The 22,228-nt window shown below is 44.7% G+C and overlaps 1 protein-coding gene across 5 annotated transcripts in view; it reads right to left on the reverse strand.

Moving 5' to 3' along the window:
- Nucleotides 1-22,228, reverse strand: part of FILIP1 (filamin A interacting protein 1) — a 320,170-nt gene that overhangs the window by 117,249 nt on the left and 180,693 nt on the right. Inside the window, exon 1 of one of the 5 annotated variants that reach the window (XM_073675576.1) lies at nt 2,182-2,321. The exons of the other annotated variants lie outside the window; for them this stretch is intronic. The gene's annotated coding sequence lies outside the window, so the exon portion shown is untranslated. Of the gene's footprint in view, nt 1-2,181; nt 2,322-22,228 lie in introns of those variants that run through there. 5 annotated transcript variants of the gene reach the window in all.

A 22,228-nucleotide genomic window follows, 5' to 3' on the forward strand; every position in this document is an offset into this window, starting at 1 on the left:
TATTAGGCCTAGTGTTTAGTGCAAAAATTGCAAGATTTTTGTATTTTTTTTATAGTGATTTGAATAAATAAAAAAATAACATTATCAAAAATATTAAAAAATACATTTAACATAAAAAACCTGATTTAAATTATTGGTCATTTTCTGATGACACATTCATCATTCCTGGACTCTTACCGCTGATAGAGACAGTGTAAAAGGGATACTTCTACAGCCAGTAGTATTAGGCCTTAATGACAAGGTAGTGTTATGCTTAGTAGTAAACCAAAACCAACAAAGGAAGAGAATAATTCTATAAAGAACTTAGCACCCATAAAAGTATAATTTTCAAGATATAATGTAAGGTGAGAATAAATCACGCTGGAAAAGTGCTCCTGAATATGACTTTTTCCAATACTTTTAGAAGTAGTTATTGATCTTTTTGTTGCAGTTAAAGGGAATCTGTCACCAGGTTTTTGCCACCTAATCTGAGAGCAGCATATCGTAGATATCGCGATCCTTTTTCCATGTGTCACTTACTGGGCTTAGTGCAGTTTTTATAAAATCACTGTTTTATCAGAAGGAGATCATCACTAGGGGACTAGTAAACCTGCCTCTAGGTAGTCCTCTATATTCATGAGCTCTGTATAACCCCACCCTCCACGACTGATTGGCAGCTCTGTGTACACTGTACATGAAAGCAGCCAATCAGTGGTGTGAGCGGGGTTCTACAGAGCTAAAATTCAGAGAACTGCTAGATCTGCAGCAAATAAAACTGTGATTTTACCAAAATGATATCAAGTATCCCAATAACTGATACATCGCTGGAATCAGGGTCTCTTACCTTACGCCATGCTGCTTTCAGATGGGAGAGCAAAAACTTGTTGACATATTACCTTTAACACAAATGACCATAGCACTTTTTTTTCGGTGCCAGTTTCTATCCTATTATAAGAGTTTTGGTACTGCCCCATAATTACAATAAATATAATACAATAATAATAATATAATAATCTTTATTTATATAGCGCCAACATATTCTGCAGCGCTTTACAATTCAGAATTAGCTTCAGTGATTTCACTGTATTTACCTTTACCAATTGTTGTCTACAGACAAGATCACTTCATTGCAATACAGTGCATGAAATTCCAATAGCAAGACATGTAGTAAGATGGTGGGAAAATGTTTAAATCGTGGAAACCTCCCCAATCAGCTGTTTGGTTAGGGTGGATGAATATCAATGTTGACTTACAATGCGGCTTATACAGTATATTATTCATTAGTTTCAATGACTATCCTTTGGGAGTCCTTGAGGACCCGGTAAAACACTACAAGCAGCTAACCCTACTTTAATGGGGGACATAAAAAGTAAAAAGGAGGCACCTGACAATAAACATCTCCAGACTCCACTGAGAAAGTGACTTTAGCAGTTTTACCTTCTCAAATACATTGTACACTGCACTGGATACGTAAGATGTAATACCAAAGCTTTGTACATCTGTCACAGATCATATGATACCAATATGCAGACCATCTAAATAAGCCCTAGAAGCACTAGATCTTAATGTAAGAAATGTCAAGGAGTCTATCAATTTAAATGGGGCTGGTAGTTACAGCTCCATGGAACGAGGATTGGCAGAGGGTAAACGGTATTTTCAGACATATTGCTGGCATATATACAGTATATAAAAAATATAAAATAGAGTAAAATAAAAAACAATTGAAAAAAAAACAAATAAAATAATGGCATCTAAAAAGGTAAAGAACAACAAATAATGAAACATTTGCACCCTACCTATAGTCCCGAGACTCAAAAATACCCTAAACTATGGCTTAAAAGAAAAGTAAAACATATTTAAAACTAAAGGGGCGCGTTAAACTACATGAGCAAAAAAGTCAAAAAGCCTCAGAAAAACCCTAACGGACATGAAATTAAGACCTAAAATCAGTGGAATGAAAATTCTTCTGGAAACTTGTTGATTTTATAAGCTGAATATTTTTTATTCATCGGTTAATAAAGTGACATGTGAGCTGCAGGCATTTTCTATTTTCAGGAAATACTTTTTCATTTTAATTGTCCTGTCATGGACAGAGCAGTAAGAACTTTGTATCTTACATTGCTAATTCTTTCCCTTTCAGAGATGTTTGCAAGCAGCATAAATGTATAGAGAACATGTAGGATGCAGCAGAACTGTACTCACCAGTCTGATCCCCAGTGCCCACCTTGCTGCCCCTCATTCAACCTCAGGGACCCTTCATGTAACTTCTGCTGGATGTGCTTTCTCTTTCTGCTCACTCCTGTGCCTTGTGTAGTCACTCCCTCTATTCTCCAGACTTCCCTCCATGTGCTGGGTGTTCAGTTTCTGCTTTCTGTGCATGGCTGATACATGAAGTTGGGGCTGGCAATCATTCCTATCGTGGAGCTATGTAAATACTCAAGCATGGAGATATTGATCATTTTATTAAGTGGCTTTTATATATTTTCCTAAATCTGACTTTGGTAAATTAGTTTATTTTTGTTCTGTATAAAATAAATCCAAACAGCTTCCAAATAAAAAATAACAAATAGTAATGTAGCTGTAAACTTTTACATGCTGTGCCTTTCCCACGCTGCTAGTGCCAAGGTTGTCCATGTGTATGAGATATCATCGTCCCACCACCAATGTAAAGAGACAGGCACCCCTTCTGATCGGCTGCCGTCGACACTGGTAACAGCTGATCGGCGGGAGTGCCGGGTGTCGGACCTCGACTGATCAGTCATTGATGACCTATCCTGAGGATAGGTCATCAATGCTAAAGTAGGGGACAACCTCTTTAAGGGTGCAGTCAGACGGCTGTATAAATCGGACCACAGTGCTCGGATTAGCCGCGGCTCTCCCGACCCAAGCGTGACAGCTGCATAGAAATATATGAAGCTTTCATGATCAGTCGGGGTCCGACACCCGGCACTCCCGCCGATCAGCGGGAGAAACATGCATTGCGGACTGATCTTGGTCCGATTTATATTGCCTTCTGATTGCACCCTAAAGATGAGTAGTAGGACACAACTGATTATATTTACGGAGTTTAGCCAAGTTCACAACAATATATGATTTCTCATGCCCGTCTCGTCCACAAATTGCAGAAATGATTGGGTCCTTTTCAAGCTAAGTGCACACTCATGCTAACTCGCACATTGTTGTCCATGTCCAGTTCTTAGTATACGAGGACAGAACACGGACCAAAAATAGGTTAGTTTAAAGCATCCTTAACACATCCTTGTTTAGTGTACGTGGCCTGTCCATGTTTTTCAGTTAGAACACATACCCCTTGTAGTCTATGGAGCTGTTCACTTGTCAGAGGAGACTTAATAGCTGTCTACAAGTATCTGAAGGGACATCACACTAGAGGGATCAGCTTTATCCTCATTTGCACAAAGAAAGACTAAAAGCAAAGGGATGAAACTGAATGGGAGAAGATACAGATTAGATATTTTTTTGGACAGTGAGGGTGATGAATGAGTGGAACAGGCTGCTAAGAGAGGTGGTGAGTTCACCTTCAATGGAAGTCTTCAAACAGAGTCTGGACAGATATCTGTCTGAGTTGGTTTAGTGAATCCTGCATTGAGAAGGGGGCTGGACACGATGACCCTGAAGATCCCCTCCAACTCCAACTATTATTCTATAATTCTATGATTCATTTTTGGGACAAATTGTAAAAGCAAAAACAAAAACATGATCCGAATTGCAGATCAAAATTACCCATTTAGTGAATGGTCCATGAAAAAGATGGACAGCACACAGCATCCAGGTATCATTCCTATGCTGCATGGATTTTTTTGTGTTTAACGGGCAGGCAGAAGGTTTTTTGCCTACAAGAAAAACAGATGCCACCCAGATGGCAAAACACACAAAAGGAAGATGGATGAAAAATGGAACCAGAATACTGGTGAAAACTGATCAATTTTCTTATCATATGCAAAAAAAAAACATCTGGATAACACTGGAGTTTGCCAAAGGTTGTTATAAAAAGGACAAAATCCCACCAGTAAGGAAATATGCATATGGCATTTTAATCAGTCAGATTTCGCCCAGAATCCGCCTGAAAAGGCTCCACAAAAGCGCCTCATGAAATGAACAGAGTGCACAGCAGCATCAAAACGACTGCTGTGCACATGCTCCATCCTATGTGACATGCTGATCCTAGGGTAAGCCACCTGCTCTCTATACCTAACAGCACAAAGTGAAAGTTGCCGGCGGCGGAGCCACTGCAGGGACCATGGTAAAGCACCCACAAAGCTGCCTCAGGAACACAACCACCGGCACTTCCCTGAAGCAGGTTCACCTGGGAAAGCTCTATGCATGCGCTGGTATCTAACTGGTGATGTGTGCACATATCCTTACTTTGGTATATACACCTCACTATAATTTAATGGTGTCCAGCCTTAGGCCACGGCCCCACTATCAGTATTTGGTCAGTATTCGGTCAGTATTTTTTCTCAGGAGTGGGAGACAAAACCAGGTGAGGAACAATCAGAGAAAAGGTATAATAGAAACAAGTCACCAATTCTGCATTTATCACCCACTCCTGGTTTTGGCTCGAATACTGACCAAATGCTGATAGTGGGGCCATGGCCTTAGACTACAAGTTTGCAGTCACTCTATTTGACTGCAGACTTGTGAATCCTCACATCGCACACACTTTGAGGATTCTCTGGTGCTGTGCACATGACCGCAAGATTTTTATCTGCATACATGTGGTCACATGCCAACTAGATGTGCGCGACCTCGCTCAATGCAAATGTATTGAGCATGGCCAAACACAGTCTAGTAGGAATGTGGCCAGAAGTATACAAATCACATACTTGTAGTCTCATGGATGAAGTCATCACCCTGGGACTGCTTCCTGTGCGCACTGTGGAGGACGGACCCGGCGTCGCCCCAGGCAGCGGCAGCAGAATCTATGGGCTTCTACCAGGTATATATTATTGGAAGCAGCAGAATGTATGGGCTCCTGTCAGGTATATATTATTGGAGGCAGGAGAATGTATGGGCTCCTGTCAGGTATATATTATTGGAGCCAGCAGAATCTATGGGCTCCTGTCAGGTATATATTATTTGATAATCATGCCCACTGCCCAGCTCCAGCCATATGTTGATCGCCAGCCAGATAAAACAAGGCAGCTGGGGGCTGGGATTCGCAGCATGGTAAGGCCCAAGCGTTCTTGGCCCTCCACGCTGAAAATTGCAGCCTGTAGCCACCCCTGAAAATGGCGCATTCATCATAGCACCATTTCCAGGTGCTTTACCTTGCTATTTCAGCGTCCCTGGTGGTGAGTGGCACCCTGGGTAATAATAGGGTTAGTACCAGGCCAGCATTGTATTATCAGCTGGTACTAAGCCTGAAATTCATGGTGTCACGCCAAATTAGACATAGCCACCATGAATTTCTAGTAAACAGAAAAAAAAGACAGAATTTTTTTTTTATTAAAAATAAAACACATTCAGGGACTCCATCTTTAATAAAGAAAAATCCTCACTCCAACGTAATCCATAGGTCTTCTGTCTTCAGCTCTGCTACATCTTTGCCATCAGACAATATGTCTGCTGACAGAGATGAGCAGCCACGGAATGACACTGGAGCACTGTTACTGTGTAGTGCGGCACTATGTTGCTTTTTTGTCATTTCATGTAGTGGAGAAGTCTTGGGAATAGTGTGGATTGTGCTCTGGAAGTGATCAGTTATAGCTAACTATGTTATTTTCTGCAGAGATAAGTCCTGCATAGAAGATGTGATATATCGGTCTGCGGCAGATAAAGAACTTCACCTAGAGACATCACTGGCGAGTATGTGTATTACCTATACACACACTGACACTATACACAGAGCTCCTGTGTGTAATGTCACGGGTGATCACTGTATTACCTATACACACACTGACACTATATACAGAGCTCCTGTGTATAATGTCACTGATAATCTCTACATTATCTGTACACTGACTCTATATACAAAGCTTTTTTACATTTTCATTATCTGTCACTATCTGGTGCCATTATGGTCCATGGTCATGGTGTGGCGGTATTTGTCCCTTGTATGTGGTATTATTCGGACAGTCACTATGTGGTGGTAATATGTGGTCTTCTCATGGTGTGGCAGTATATATACCTTGTACTTGGTAGTATTTGATCACTATGTGGTAGTATGTGTTCTGTTCATGGTGTGGCGGTATTTCTCTCTTCTATATGGTATTATTAGTCTAGGTATAGTGGATTGTTGTCAGTCATTTGTTTTTTCGGATATTAAGAATGGGAACATTGTTTATTTGCAATACATATTAAATACTTGGATGTTTAACCTCTCCCTGTGTTGTGACTACTACACAGCAGCAGAGATGCACGTCAGCTCAAGACGCAAAAAATAAGCCGTCACACAGCCCCAGATCCAAAAAATGAGAACACTACGGTGCGCAGAACATGGGGCAAAAAGTGTGATTTTTTTTTTTCAAACTTGTGAATTTGTTTTCACCACTTACATACCAGTAAAGGTATACATGTTTGGTATCTACGAACTCATACTGACCTGAGGCATCACACTGTCACATTGGTTTTACCATATAGTGAACATGGTCTCTAAAAGACCCAATAAACACTTTTTTTTGCAATTTTACTGCACTTGGAATTTTTGTTGTCATTTCCCTGTACACTATATGGTAAAATAAATGATTGCATCTGAAAGTACAACTCGTCCCGCAAAAAAACTGTCTTTCCTGCTGCTACAGACTTTTATATGACTACAATTTACATTCTGCTGCTTACACAAACATTTTTGCAGTTTACAAGACACGTCTTAGTCTATGTGCCCACGATGCAGAAATGCTCAGGATTTTTTCCTGAGCATTTCTGCATCTCCCTGGCAGAAAAAAACGCATGCGGATTGTACATGCGGATTGTACATGCGTTTTTCCGGCCAGGGACATGCGGAAGTGAAGCATTCTTCACATGCATTTCCGCATGCGGGTTGACAAGCGCTTTCCAAGCGATTTTAGCATCACTTGGAAAGTGCTTGATAACTTGGTCACACTATATAAATCCATGCAACCAGCATGGATTTATATAGTGTAACCCGAGAGAATGGTAAAAAATAAAAAAATAAATCTATACTTACCTTCCGATGGCCCCTGCAGTCTTGCTTCGCTCCGTCCCGGCTGCCGGCAGATCGCGGTGCCCTGTACTGAAGGACCTGTCGTCACATGACTGTGACGTCACCGCAGGTCCTACAGTCCTTCGCGATCTGCCGGCAAGCACAGAGAAGGAGTCCGGGGGCCGTCAGAAGGTGAATATAATCTTTATTTTTTATTTTATTCTTATTTTTACAGCTTTTAATGGTACCTGGGTGTGGAGGAGAGTCTCCTGTCCTCCACACTCGGGTACCATCCGCACATTGAAACGCATGGATTCCGCATCTGTAGATGCAGTGATGCGCTTTTCATGCATTCTAATGCAAGTCAATGGCGGCGAAAACGCAGCGCTTCCGCAAAATTAATGGACATGCTGCGTATTTTTGAGCACAGCATAAATGCTGCGGAAAATTCCGCAGCATGGGCATTGACATTGCGGCTTGTCATTGGGGACCATGGGAGACGGATTACCAAGCGTTTCCCAAGCGTTTACGCTGCGGAAATTCCGCAGCATAAACGCTTGAAAAACGCATAGTGGGCACACAGCCTTACACTTGCTTGCACCCAGGTTTCATGTGAAAGAGTGTTCTCAAAGCTGAAAATTGTAAAAAATCGTCTGAGGTCTTCAATTGGACAGGAGCTTTTAGAGTCCTTCCTTCTGTTGAACATTGAGTATGACAATGTCATCTTCTGTTCTGAAAAATAAACTTTTGTAATTTTGCTGCTGAATGACTGTTAGTGTGTGTTTATTTGTTGTTTTGGGCATTTCACTAACAATTGAATGGTACTGTATTATAGAGGAGAGGAAAATGTGCAATACAAACTTCCAAAATGCTTACAGAATTCTTTAAGTTTTCCCAGTGGGCCAAGTTTGTTGCTGCTACAATGATGCTGGCTGCTGGGATGCTAGATAGATGCAGGTTCAATTTGTGGCACTTATACTTTAAGAGAATGTACCTTGAAAGTATTTCTTGTTATTGTTCTGTTACGGCACTTTATCACACACTGATGTGAATAAGATAACAGTGTTCCTCTTTTGCCAGGAGTGTTTCTTTAGTTTGTTATTTATTCATTATATTGGTTATTTATTGGTTAATAAAGTTGATTCATTTTGAAAGAGTTTGTGGACTTATGTTATCCCTATATACGGTAAATGCATGGTGCTGGTGGGCCCCAAGATTGATTTTTTTCCTGGTGGGCCCCAGGTACTCCAGTCCGGCGCTGCATACACTATATAAAAAGACACATATGTATGTTTTTCTCAATATCTGACATGAAATCAGAATAAACCTTTCCCGTTTTAGGTCAATTAGGATTCCATAATTTTTAATATTTGCCAAATGCCAGAATAATGAGAGAGAAAATGTTTTAAGGCTTTTTTGTTACTTACGGCAAAGTCAAAAGTTTACATACATTTCATTAGTATTTGGTACCATAGCACTTAAACTGAATGACTTGGGTCAAACGTTTAGAAAGGTTTATTCTGATTTCATGTCAGATATTGAGAAAAACATGCATATGTGTCTTTTTATATAGTGCATGTAAACTTCTGGTTTCAACTGTATGTTGACTGTGAACAGTTGTGGTGTGAATGTAGCCTTTTTATAAAGCAGATAAAACGCAAATGACTTGTAAAAAGACTGGGACTAAAGTATTATGGACTATATTATGTAGCCAGAGCAATTCATAAGGGTGATTATACAAGTCATATTAATAGACACATACAGGAATGCCTGCAGTCTGGAGAAAAGAATGGTTCTGACGTGGAAGAATGACCTTCTTGTTTTACAGAAAGAGTCATTATACATATTAATGTGCCCTGACCTCACTGATGCTGAATAATGATCAGCCCAATGATCTGAAGGGCTGGCTAAAGTTTAATAGGTTACCAGTTAACCACTATACTATAGTGACTTCATTACACTGTGCTGACCTCATTATTCACACAATCCTGACATTGTCTGGGATTATGCAGTGAAACGTGTCATAGGCTCTTAGTCTGTGGCTGTCATTTTAAATTCAATAGCATAAAAATACTTATTGTGGCTTTTAAACTGAAGTAAAAGGGCGGTCCACTATCAGACAAGCCCTTTTGAATGTCTCCAATGTGCTATATAGCACCAAAAAGGAAAAGTCGTGGAAACAAAACTTTCAAAACATTTCAATTTATTTAGCATCAAGTAGGAGCACCATGCTCAGAAATACACAAAATTTCATGCCTTGTCTACTATCAATCAGGTTATTAATGGTTGTCTGAGGAATGTTATGCCACACTGTAAGCACTTTGGCACACAAATCATCTTTGCAATTGCCGACCAATGATGTCTCAAATGTACTGATGGGAGACAAGTCCAGATACTGCAGGCCATGGAAGAACGTTTAGGACATGTAGGCTGCTCACAGTAGTACAAAAGGCAACATGTGGCCTTTTCAACATTGTCATGTTAAAAAATGGCCCAACACATTGGAGAAATGCTGAAATACTGGTTCCATTACAAAATCAATGTAACACCGAGCTTTTAGGGTACATGGAATGAAAACTACAGGGGTCTGGCTACCATACACCTTGCCACTTTACCAAAATCTCTGGAGTAGGACAAGTATGACATTCCCTCATTATATTCTCTCTTTCATTGTCCACATGGTCTCCAGAAGATTGGAGGTTGAAATGGAGCAATGGAGGTAAGAATATAAATCTATCCTCTTCCGTGTTGAGTCTCGCTCTTGTCTTTGACACATGAATTGTTGGAGATTGGTCTGGAAGCGACATGGGCAACATCATGAAGAAGTCTTCACAAGGAAATGTCACACTGGTCCTTCTCCCAAGGTTATGATGTGGGGTGGAATAATCCTGGATCCCTGTGAATTTTATTCCAGGTACACTAAAAGCTCAGCGTTGCATTGATATTGTGGTTGAACCGATAATACAGCCATTTCTCCAAAGGAACCATTTTCCAAAATGGCAACACTAGGCCACATTTTCGCTCATGCTACTATGAACAAACTGTGTAGTCTGCTACCATGGCCTGCAGGACTTGTCTCCTATTTACCACATCTGGGACGTCATTGGTTGGCAATTGCAAGTGGAATTGCCAGCAGTGGATCTTGATGATCTGCTTGCCAAATCGCATGTAGCGTGGCAGAACATTCCTTAAATAACCATTAACCCCTTCACGACATATGACCTATATTTTCGTCATACGTTGTGTCCCTGACTTTGATGCAGGCTCCAACACCGAGCCGCATCTTTCCCTGCATATGACAGCTGATTTAATTAGCTGTCATGTGCCTTTAACAGCCATGGACAGAGTGGTGCTCCTCCCATGACTGTTAACCTGTTAAATCCTTCTGTCAATCTCTGCCAGCAGGATTAAACACATGCCAGCGGGGTACGTGTCTTTCCACGCTCGCAGCCCATCAGCACGCCTGTGTGGTGATCGTGGGCTGCCGATGGGTTGTCATGATGGGATCTGCTGATGACCACCGTGCCTGTCATGACGATCCTCCTGTGAATACAATCATAGGAGATTGTGATTTCTGCTACACATAGCAGAACAGAAGCAAACTTTAAGCGTTCTTGAACATTTTTTTAGCAATGGAGTCTTGCGTGGTGAGCGCGTATACATGCCATGGAGGTTGCGTGCATTACTTATTGTTTTCTTTGAAACAATTATAACTGCTGATTCCTGGACTTTCTTTAGCTCACAACAGGTGGTCATTGGTTCTTGGACTTTGCTCTTGAACAACTCTTCTGATAATTCTTTTCACTCCTCTGTCTGAAATCTTGTGAGGAGCACCTGGTCGTGGCCAATTTATGCTTCCACTTCCGGACTTATTTATTTTACTCACTTATATAGCGCCATTAATTGCAAAGCGCTTTACAGACATCATCACTGTCCCCATTGGGGCTCACAATCTAGATTCCCTATCAGTATGTCTTTGAAATGAGGGAGGAAACAGAAGAACCTGGAGGAAACCCACGCAAAAACAGGACATACAAACTCCTTCTAGATGTTGTCCTTGGTTGGATTTGAACCCAGGACCCAGCGCTGCAAAGCAACAGTGTTGACCACTGAGCCACCGTGCTGGCCTCTACAGGGTCTATTGGAACCTTCAGTAGTTTATAAATTCTTCTGTAACTAAAGCCATCAGTATATTTTGCAACAACAAAGTTGCGAAGGTCTGGAGACAGCTCATTGGTTTTACCCATCATGAGATGTTTCTTGTGAGGCACCTTGGTAATGAGACACCTTTTTATAGGCTATCAGTTGAACCAGCTGATATTATTTTTCACTAAGTGGCAGGATTGCTTTCTAATTACTGATAGATTTCAGCTGGTGTCATCACTTTCCATGGCTTTTTGCACCTTTCTTTCTTCATATGTTCAATAGTTTTTCCCTGTGTCATTTCTTATTATTACACATAACTTCATTTATGGACATCTATGATTTGATTTCTTTTCCTGTGTGGATTGGACAGGTTCTTACCGACATCTGGTGAGAATTTCATGTCAATAGCACCTTCAGAAATATATTTACTTAGAAAATTGGTTAAGTGTTCAATACTTATTTCACCCACTGTATATATACATATATACATTCCTTAACATTGAAATTACAATATCAAAAGTTGGGAAACTGATGTAAATGATGTAAAAAAATGGAAACAAAATGTTCAAAATTGTTAATATATGCACACCCTAGATTCCTCTCATATGCTATAATTTTAAAATCTGCAATTCAGTGGAAAAAATTGCAGGTGTAGGACTTAATTTCTGCTCTTTCCTCATCACTTCTTCTTCTTATTATTATTATTATAATATAATGGATTTGTATTAGCATATTTCGTTCAACTCACATTTCATAATGCAACATTCAGCCATATAAATGCCTAAAAAAATATTTTGTATAATTTAGAGACACTTTCTAATTCTCAAATTGTGGATGTATTTCCTTGGCAAGCTAGTACTTCATATATCTAATTCTTATCTCTGACATATCTTTTATCTTCACATGTACATAAGTCTCCAGGATTACTTACGTTCCTTCACTTCATAATCTTGGCTTATTTCATCACTTTACACATTTTTATTCACCAGAGGCCATATGGTAAAACCAGTGTATAAGGACAAATTCCTCATGTATTCTCGCTTTTCATATTTCCGCTATGGGGAAATATGTTTTACTCACTAATCTAAGAAGAAAATGCCGCCATGAAGAATTTACCTGAACACATGATGGTGCAAGTTTGAAAAAAAACTTTCCTGTCTGTACATGTCTGCTGTGCATGAGTGCCACATATCCTAGAGGGGTGCATAAATGGATTCCTCCACAAGAGGCCCCCACAGCACACACACACCTCCACCTTCCACCTCAGACCACCAGAGGGAGCCCGATAGGGATATAAAAAGGGAAGGTGGAGCTAGGCAGTGAGGCAGGAGAACAGTTTCCTCAGGAGACAGACCTAGTTCCAGTCTGAGAGAATCCAGTCTGTAGAAGGAAGTCTGTTGAGGGAGTTCCTGCAGTAGTTAAGCCTGAGAGAGGTCAGCCTGCAGTGGAGCACAGTCCAGACTCAGTTGTAGCTCAGGTTACTGAGCTAGGAGCATTGCTGACGCTCAGAGAGCGGCAGAAGAAGCAGCCAGCTAGCTGCCAGTGTGTATAGCCTAGTGAGGGCCCAGAGTAGGTCGAAGACTAGAGGAGTGAGTAGCGTTGGTGGCAGAGGAGCTGTACAAGCTCACCCCAGAAAACATATACCGGACACCGGGTCCACGTCTACAGAGCCGTATATCCCCCTGTAGAGACAACCGGAGACCCCTGGAAGACTTCAAGTCCCAGGATCACCCAAGAGCTGATACATAACAGAGCCAGGAGTCACAGAGGCCCCGCAAGCTGGGAGCGTGTACTCCAAGAGAAGGCCCTACCACAAAGTCAGCCGATGCAGGACAGAGACAAAGTTAGGCCTAGCTCCAGGCAGGTCAGAAACTTACTACACAAAGGCAAGAAACAGGAGGTCCTATACCTGCTCACTGGGGAGGATCCTGATATGCACCCTTCACCCTACAGTGCTCCGGATTGTGCCTTGAATAACATGAGTAAAAGGTACTGAAGTGACTATCGTGTCTATCCCTGTTCTTGCTCTGACCCGGCTGGGTCCCATCTGTCCTGCATCCTTTCTTCCTCGCTGCCCTGAGGCCTAGCTCCATCTGTGGGGAGCTATACCACGCAAGTTGCCTTAACACCGGCCTCAGTGGGCTGCCGCAGCGCTGGTGAGCCTCACCAGACACCACAGGTGGCGTCACGAACTTATAACTCTAATTATCCACCCTTTTAAAGAGAGGCCCAGGGTACGGCCCCGGGAGCCGGCCACCGAGGCATCCCCCAAAACCAACAACAAGGCCCGGGCGCCGAGTCGTCCCCATCCCCTGGGCGCCACATCTCTTTCCTGGCGTCACGAACAGGATTGCGTGCCCGCTGCAACGACGGAGTGTTATGTCCGTTGCCACCGGGTACTGTGCACCTTTAATCAAAAACTGTGTATTTGACTGTGGCAAAGATTGCCGCCATTGTTAGGCCGCTGAGAGGGAAGAAGGGCGTAACCGCGGGAAACTGAGGGGCATACCTGCAAAAGCGCGCAAAGCCCCGGACACGCCCCACGCCGCGACGTCAAGCCAGGAAGCGCCAGGTCCTGGAAGGAACGTCGCTGAACGCTCTGACGTAGGACGCAAGCGACGCAAGGTCCTGAAGGAGACCGTCACCTGTGGAACTGCGGCCTACAGGAAGAAAAGAAAAGAAGGTAGGCCACGGTTCGCTAGGGGGGCATCAGAATGTCCGAAGAGCAGCACAACGCCGGAATACCAGTTAACGGCCCTGATGTTCAACCCGAGCTCGTCGCCGAGCAGGCCGAAGCAGCCACTCCACCAGCAGGGCCTGTAACCCCTGTCATACCCATGGCCCTACCGTACGTCCCTGGAGCGAAGTGGCTCCCCCAGTACAGCGGCAAACCAGATACCCTGTCTGTATTTAAACGGAAAATATGCGGTATACTGGACATGTACTCTATGACAGGCAAGCAGAGAGCCGCTGTGGTATTAGGACAATTGACTGGTGCTGCGGAACGAGAAGTAGAAACCTGGTCGGCCGCAGACCAAGAGTCAGTGTCCACAATCTTTAAAAAGTTACAGACTGTCTTTGAAAATCGTACTGAGACAGACCTCCAGATGAGGTTCTACAACTGCTCTCAGCAACCGGAGGACAGTGTTTGGGACTATGCCTGGCGTCTACAAGGGGCCCTGCGGGCTCTGAAACAGGTTAGTCCAACCAGCATCAATGATGAAAATAAAATGCTGAAAGAACAGTTTATCCGGGGACTGAGGAGAGCAGGACTGTGCGTTGGTGGTCCCTGGATCATCCAGATGCCACCTTTGACACCCTTAAGGACATGGCTATAAAAGGACTGCAGCCCCTGGAAACAACTGCTATCCAATGTTACCAGGTTGGGGCCACCCCAGTGCCTGCAGCGTCCACCTTTTCCCCAGTGGCTGCTGAAGCCAAGGTGCAAGCAACGTCACCTAGTGAGCTGGACAGTCTGTGCTCTGAAGTGCGCCAGTTGAGCAAAACACTGACCACTGTGCTGAGTGCCCTGCAGCTGCGGACGGAGCCCGAGGACGAAGGAAGGATCCTGCTAGCCGACAGCCCTGAGGATGTCCCCTGGATGAGAAGGAGGAAGAAGACAACGTCACCCCCTGGGAGGATCAGCGACCAACGCCGTCCACCAAGGGACCCTGTCTGCCACCGCTGCCACAAGTCAGGTCACACCATCCAGAGCTGTCCTTTAAACGAGAAAACACTGGGGCCGAGGGCCGACACCCAGGAGTAAGTTCCCCAGGCCCATCAGACTGATACAGCAGGTTCGTGGGAGGAAGACCTTTCATGTCCATTGTGCTGGACGGCATCCCGACACAGGCTCTGCTAGACACAGGATCTCTGGTAACCATCATGCCTGATGTCCTCTACAGGAGGTTCTGGTCCATGGACGATCTACGCCCTCCAGCTCCAAATCTTTCCGTTTATGCCTCAAACGGCCTCCCCCTTAACCTAGTCGGGGTTAAGGATGTGGCAGTGAAGGTGGGGAGAGTGGAACTGAAAGACCAGGGACTAATTGTGGTAGAGACTAATCCTGATGATACCAATTTGTATATGGTACTTGGCACTAATATTGTTGGTAACTGGGAGAAGTTATGTTCTTGATCCAACAGATAGCTGACACCGCTAGACCAGCGCAGAGGAGGGCGCTGCAGAAGGAGATCCGAGCCCTGATGTACCAGCAGCAAGTAAAGCTGTCCGGTGGTGAGATTGGTAATGTGCGGGTAACAGACCCCATACCCATTGTGATTCCCCCAATGAGTGAAATGCTTATCTGGTGTAGAGCAGCAATAGGTCTTAAAGGACAGAGCTACCAGGAGGTAGTAGAACCCCTTAGCTCAGAGCACAGACCTACACTCTTAACTGCCAGAGGGGTAGTGGATGTACGCAATGGGAGGGTGCCCGTCCGTCTTCTCAACTATGGGGAAGACGAGGTAAGATTACCACGCTATGCCACTGTTGCCAAGTTACATGCTGTAAATAACAACTCCATTCACACGGCGGAGTCCTTAACCTCACCAGACAAAGTGGAGGATAATGACCCTGCAACCCAGGTGGAGGAATGGTGTCAACAGCTCCATGTGGGGACAGACACCACTCCTGCCCACCCGAAGCAGGGTGTACACCAGGTGGTTCAGGAATACGCGCAGGTATTCAGTAAGCACCCACTTGACTTTGGGAGGATTAAGGGGGTTCAACACCATATCCCCACAGGTGACCATCCACCCATCAAGGAACGTTACAGGCCTATACCACCAGCACACTACCAGAAGGCCAAGGAGATGTTGCACGACATGAAGAAGGCAGGGGTAGTAAGGGATAGTTGTAGTCCCTGGGCAGCTCCCCTATTGCTAGTCCGGAAAAAGGATGGAAGCATGAGAATGTGTGTAGATTACAGACAAGTGAATCACATTACACATAAAGATGCATACCCTTTACCACGTATTGAGGAATCCCTGGCTGCCTTAAAGTCTGCAAATTACTTTTCCACCCTTGACCTCACTAGTGGGTACTGGCAAATAGCTGTGGCTGAGGAGGATCGGGAGAAGACGGCCTTCACCACCCCGATGGGACTCTGCGAGTTCAACAGTATGCCGTTTGGACTCTGCAATGCCCCCGGAACGTTCCAGAGATTGATGGAGTGCTGCCTGGGACACCACAATTTTGAGACTGTGTTACTATACCTGGATGACGTGATAGTGTACTCCAAGACGTATGAGGACCACTTGAAGCATCTGGCAGAGGTATTTGAGTCGCTGTCCCGATACGGGATGAAGCTGAAGCCCTCAAAGTGCCACCTGCTCAAGAGAAAGGTACAGTACCTGGGGCACATTGTCAACACAGAAGGGGTAGCACCAGAACCAAAGAAGGTCACTGCCATCCAGAAATGGCCGGAGCCGAAGAACCTCAAGGAGGTGCGTCAGTTCCTGGGACTAATAGGATACTACCGGAGGTTTGTAAAAGACTACACTAAGAAAGCAGCCCCTCTGCAAGATCTCCTGGTAGGACAGTCCCCCAAAGGCTGAAATCCCCCGTTCCACTGGGGTAAGGAGCAAGCCGAATCATTTCAGCAGATGAAGGAGATCCTGACATGTGACGACATCCTAGCCTACCCTGACTACAGCCAACCGTTCCTGCTGTATACTGATGCCAGCAACGAAGGACTGGGAGCTGTCCTAAGTCAGAAGCAGAATGGCCAAGAGAAAGTGATCGCATACGCAAGCAGGAAGCTCCGCCCGACCGAGAGGAACCCAGAGAACTATAGCAGCTTTAAGTTAGAGTTCCTGGTCTTGGTCTGGGCCATCACTGATAGGTTCAAGCACTATCTAGCCTCCAGTAAGTTCACTGCCTTCACTGATAACAACCCCTTGACCCATCTTGAAACAGCCAAGTTAGGAGCCTTGGAGCAACGATGGATGGCTCGGCTGTCAAACTACCAATTCACAATTAAGTATCGGGCGGGCCGCAAGAACGCCAACGCCGATGCCCTGTCCAGGATGCCTCACCAGTCAGACACAGAAGAAGAAGTGGATGACCTGGAAGAGATTGAGCTACCTGCCTTTCACCGGAATGGGATGATCCACAAGCAACAAGCCTCCAGGAGGCAGCATGGGACGACGTTAAACCCTTTGCCTCACCACAGCTGGAAAGAGACCCAGGACAGTGACCCGGTTGTCAGCCGTATTAAGGAGCTGATAACCCAAGAAGGTTCCTCCCTGGAGAAGGAAGCGTCTCTCCAAGCCAAGCAGCTGTGGAATGAGAGGAGCCGGCTGTTTATCTACCATGAGAAGCTTTGCCGGAGGTATGTCAATCCAAAAACCCATGAAATGGTATGGCAGATTGTGGTCCCCAAGACAGACATCCAAATGGTGTTGGAGCCTACCACTATCAGGCGGGGCACTTTGGCTGGAAGAAGCTAGAGACCCTGCTGAAGTGTCGATTCTACTGGGTAGGAGTGCGCAGCTCCATTGAGCGGTGGTGCCGAAACTGTAGACCCTGTAGCCTCAGAAGAAAAGACTACAGCAGCCAGAAGGCACCCCTGCACCCCATCAAGACGACTCGACCCCTGGAGATTGTGGCGCTGGACCATGTCAAGCTGTCCCCCAGCAGGTCAGGGTACTCCTATGCCCTGACCACGGTGGATCACTACTCCAGGTTCCTGGTAGTCGCCCCCGTCAAAGACCTGACGGCAGAGACAGCAGCAAAGACGTTCCAAGCGCATTTCTGTAGACCCCATGGATACCCTGAGCAGGTGCTGACGGACCAAGGCCCGGCCTTTGAGGCTGAGTTGTTCAAGGAATTCTGCCATTTGTACGGGTGTAAGAAGATAAGAACTACACCGTACCACCCACAAACCAACGGTCTCTGTGAAAAGATGAACAACATCATCATCGACCTGCTGAAGACCATACCACTAGAGGAGAGAAACCAGTGGCCAGACCTACTACCTGACCTAGTAGATCTGTACAATCACATACCAGTAAGTTCCACCAACTGCACTCCGGCATATCTCATGCGGGCAAGGCCAGGAAAGCTGCCCATGGACCTGGAGCTTGGTGTTGTAGAACCAGAAGCGGATGTGACCACTGAGGACTGGGACACAACCAGACAGGAGCAGTACAAAAAAGTACAAGCCTGTGTCGAAGACAGTCTCACTCGGGTGAGAGACAAACAGGAGGCCCACTACAACAAAAGTGCGCCAGCAGAAGCCTTCACACCTGGTGAAGTAGTGTTAAAAAGAAGAAACCACAAACTTGATGACCAGTGGGAGAGAGAACCCTACACTGTGTTAAACTCAAGGTTTGATAATAGAAAGACCTGCCTAATTAGTAGAGATGGAGGAAGAACGACTGCAACAGTATCCAGGGACCATCTGAAGTTGTGTCCAGGTCTGCTAAAGTCCCAAGAAGAAGTGTCTCTCACCGTACTGGAGGAGCCTAAAGAAGCAGTAATACACACTGACTTAGGAGATTTCCCGGCAGATTGGCCTCAACTAGGAGGAGCAGTAATCATACCTGTAATCACCTTCTACCCACAGCAAGAAGAACTTGTAGGTGCACCAGAAGAGCCTGCTCAAGAAGAATTCTCGGAAGAAGGATCCCCGGCTGGAGCAGAGCAAGAAGGCGCAGCTAATGGTATACTTGCCAGTCCCGCAGAGAGGCCAAGGCAGTCTAGCAGCCCCTCCACACCTAGTACTGACAGAATGGGAGGTAGTGCAAGTACTAGTGCCTCACGCATCCCAGTACCACGCAGGCCCATACGTAGCACTAAAGGTAACCCCCTGTCAGATACACTGAGTAAAGTAGTTAAACTTCTGACAAGTGTAGATAGTTGCCCCTGGGGTATTATATAGCATTGTATTGTATTATATTGAATTATATTATGTATTTTCTGGTAGATGCATTTAACTTATATTTTTGCCTTGCAATGGACAATCTAAGTGATAAGGACACTTCCCTTGACACATACAGAACTTTGAGGCTGAGGACTATGTGCAGCCCAAAAACTATTCCTTGTAAATAATTGCACTCCCTGGAGTGCCTGTTATGTTCTGCTACCAGAGCTAAGGAAAGAGAGGAGATCTGTCCCTACGATAAAACTCAGCTGAATCCCTACGATGTAACAGGGAGCCTGATCCTGCGATCAGACCTGCTAAAGTCCTAAGCTAGTCTGTACGGAGACCTATAGATGTGGGGAAGGAATCCCTACAAGTACTAAAGACTGGGAGGAAAATGGGACACCTCCTAACAGAAATAGTAGCAGACAGACGAACAAACAAAATATATAGAACATAGAGGTCCGTAGAACAAGCAAACTAACAGAGTTAGATACAGAGCACAGGCTAGCTAGAAAGTAGTTATACAATGTAGTCCAGCAAAGCCAGAAGGGCGGAGCAGGATTAAATAGGCCAACAAGGTCATGTGACCAGCAAAGGAAAAAACCTAAGAGCAAGGTTCTAACAGTACCCCCCCTTCTAAGAGGATCCTCCGGATCCCCTAGGACCAGGCTTATCAGGAAATCTCCTGTGAAACGCTCTGATAAGTCTGGACGCGGAAACATCATCTGACCTCACCCAAGAGTTATCCTCGGGTCCGAAACCTTTCCAGGCCACAAGATACTGCAAACTACCTCTATACCGTCTAGAGTTAAGGATGCGAGAAATTTCATATTCCCCGTCCTCCACCACCGGAGGAACAGAGGCAGAGGCGTCACCATCCGACACAACAGCTTTTTTTAACAGAGAGACATGAAATACCGGATTAATTCTCCAGGAGGTAGGAACCTCCAACCTAACAGCAGATTGGTTGACAACCTGAAGCACCTTAAAGGGCCCTACAAACTTGGGACCCAATTTCTTAGAAGGAATCCTCAACCGCAGATTCCTAGAGGACAACCAAACCATGTCACCAACAGCGAACAAAACCTCCTGTCGTTTCCTATCAAAGTAGTCTTTAGATTTTCTGTTGGCCTCCTGAAGATTACCACGCACATCCGTCCAAACTCTCTCCAAATCACCGGAAAAATTCTCCTCCTCAGGCACGGCAGATCCCAACTTGGAGAACGACCCAAACGACGGATGTCTCCCAGAACAACAAAAAAAAGGCGAACAACCAGCAGAAGAAGATGTATGATTGTTCAGAGCAAATTCAGCAAGTGGCAGAAACTCAGACCACCCCTCTTGATTGTCTGCCACAAAACAACGCAAGAACTGCTCAACATCCAGGTTTTTCCTTTCTGTCTGGCCATTAGATTCAGGATGATATCCGGACGAGAACGATAAATGAACTCCCAACCTGTCACAAAAGGCACGCCAAAAACGAGCCACGAACTGAGGACCCCTATCAGAAACAATGTCAGTAGGAACGCCATGAAGTCTGACAATTTCCTTGACAAAGGCCTTAGCGAGAGTTTTAGCGCAGGGCAGTTTGACGAAGGGAACCAAGTGACACATCTTGCTAAAAAGGTCCACGACCACCCAGATGACAGTAAAACCCTCAGAGGGGGGAAGGTCAGTTACAAAGTCCATAGCCAAATGTGTCCAAGGAGCACTGGGAACCTCCAAAGGACAAAGCAACCCCGCAGCAGGAGTATGTGAGGACTTAGATCTAGCACATATAGTACATTGACGCACCCACTTAATGACTTCCTTCTGCCATCCAGGCCACCAAAAACTGCGACCCACCAGTCTCTTGGTCTCAGAGATTCCGGGATGACCTGCCAACCGAGATTCGTGACACTCAACAAACAAATCTCTCCTAAAGGTCCCAGGCACAAACAACCTCCCATGAGGAGTGTTAGATGGGGCATTCTCCTGTGCTTTAAGAATCTCATCTTCCAAAACGGAGTTCAAAGCAGCTATCACAACACCTTCTTGTAAAATGTTCTCCTCTTTCTCAGCACCGACTATGGGAGAAAAACTGCGAGACAAGGCATCCGCCTTAACATTCTTAGTACCAGGGATGTAAGTAACGGAGAAATTAAACCGCGAGAAAAACAGTGCCCACCTAGCCTGATGGGCATTCAGGCGCTTGGCAGCATCAAGATATATCAGATTTTTATGATCCGTAAGAACCTGAACGGGAAATTCCGCACCTTCCAAGAAGTGGCGCCAGTGTTCAAATGCGAGTTTAATAGCCAATAATTCCCGATTACTAATATCGTAATTCAGTTCAGTCTCCGAAAAATTTTTTGAAAAAAAGGCACAGGGATGTAATCCATCTCCGTTATCCTGAGACAATACTGCGCCAACCCCCACAGAGGAAGCATCAACCTCAACCAAAAACGGCTTAGTCACATCAGGCTGCATAAGGATGGGAGCAGAGGTGAACCTCTCCTTGAGATACACAAAAGCTTCAATGGCCTCAGAAGACCACTGAACCGCATCCGCACCTTTCCTGGTGAGATCGGTCAGAGGTTTGACAATACTAGAAAAATTTTTTATGAATTTTCTGTAATAATTGGCGAAACCTAAAAACCTCTGTATCGATTTCAAACCAATAGGCCTAGGCCATTCCTGTACAGCTTGAACTTTAACCGGGTCCATCTCAAAACCTTCGCTGGAGATAATGTAACCCAAAAAACTAATTCTCTGTACAGCGAACTCACATTTCTCCAGCTTAGCAAAAAGCGAATTGTCCATTAATAACTGTAATACCTCACGTATGCTCCGCCAATGAGACTCCAGATCCGGCGAATAAATCAAAATGTCATCCAAATACACAACCACATTTTTGCCGATCAAAGGTCTAAGGATGTCATTAATAAGATTCTGAAAAAATGCAGGAGCATTAGTAAGACCAAAAGGCATAACCAGATTCTCAAAATGACCCACAGGAGTGTTAAAAGCAGTCTTCCATTCGTCACCCTCCTTCATGCGCAACAGATTGTATGCCCCCTTAAGGTCAATTTTAGAGAACCACTTGGCCCCCATTAACTGGTTAAACAGAT

This window comes from Phyllobates terribilis, unplaced genomic scaffold, assembly GCF_046119375.1.
Source record: "Phyllobates terribilis strain yellow unplaced genomic scaffold, ASM4611937v1 Scaffold_3__8_contigs__length_932513732, whole genome shotgun sequence".
NCBI lineage: Eukaryota > Metazoa > Chordata > Amphibia > Anura > Dendrobatidae > Phyllobates > Phyllobates terribilis.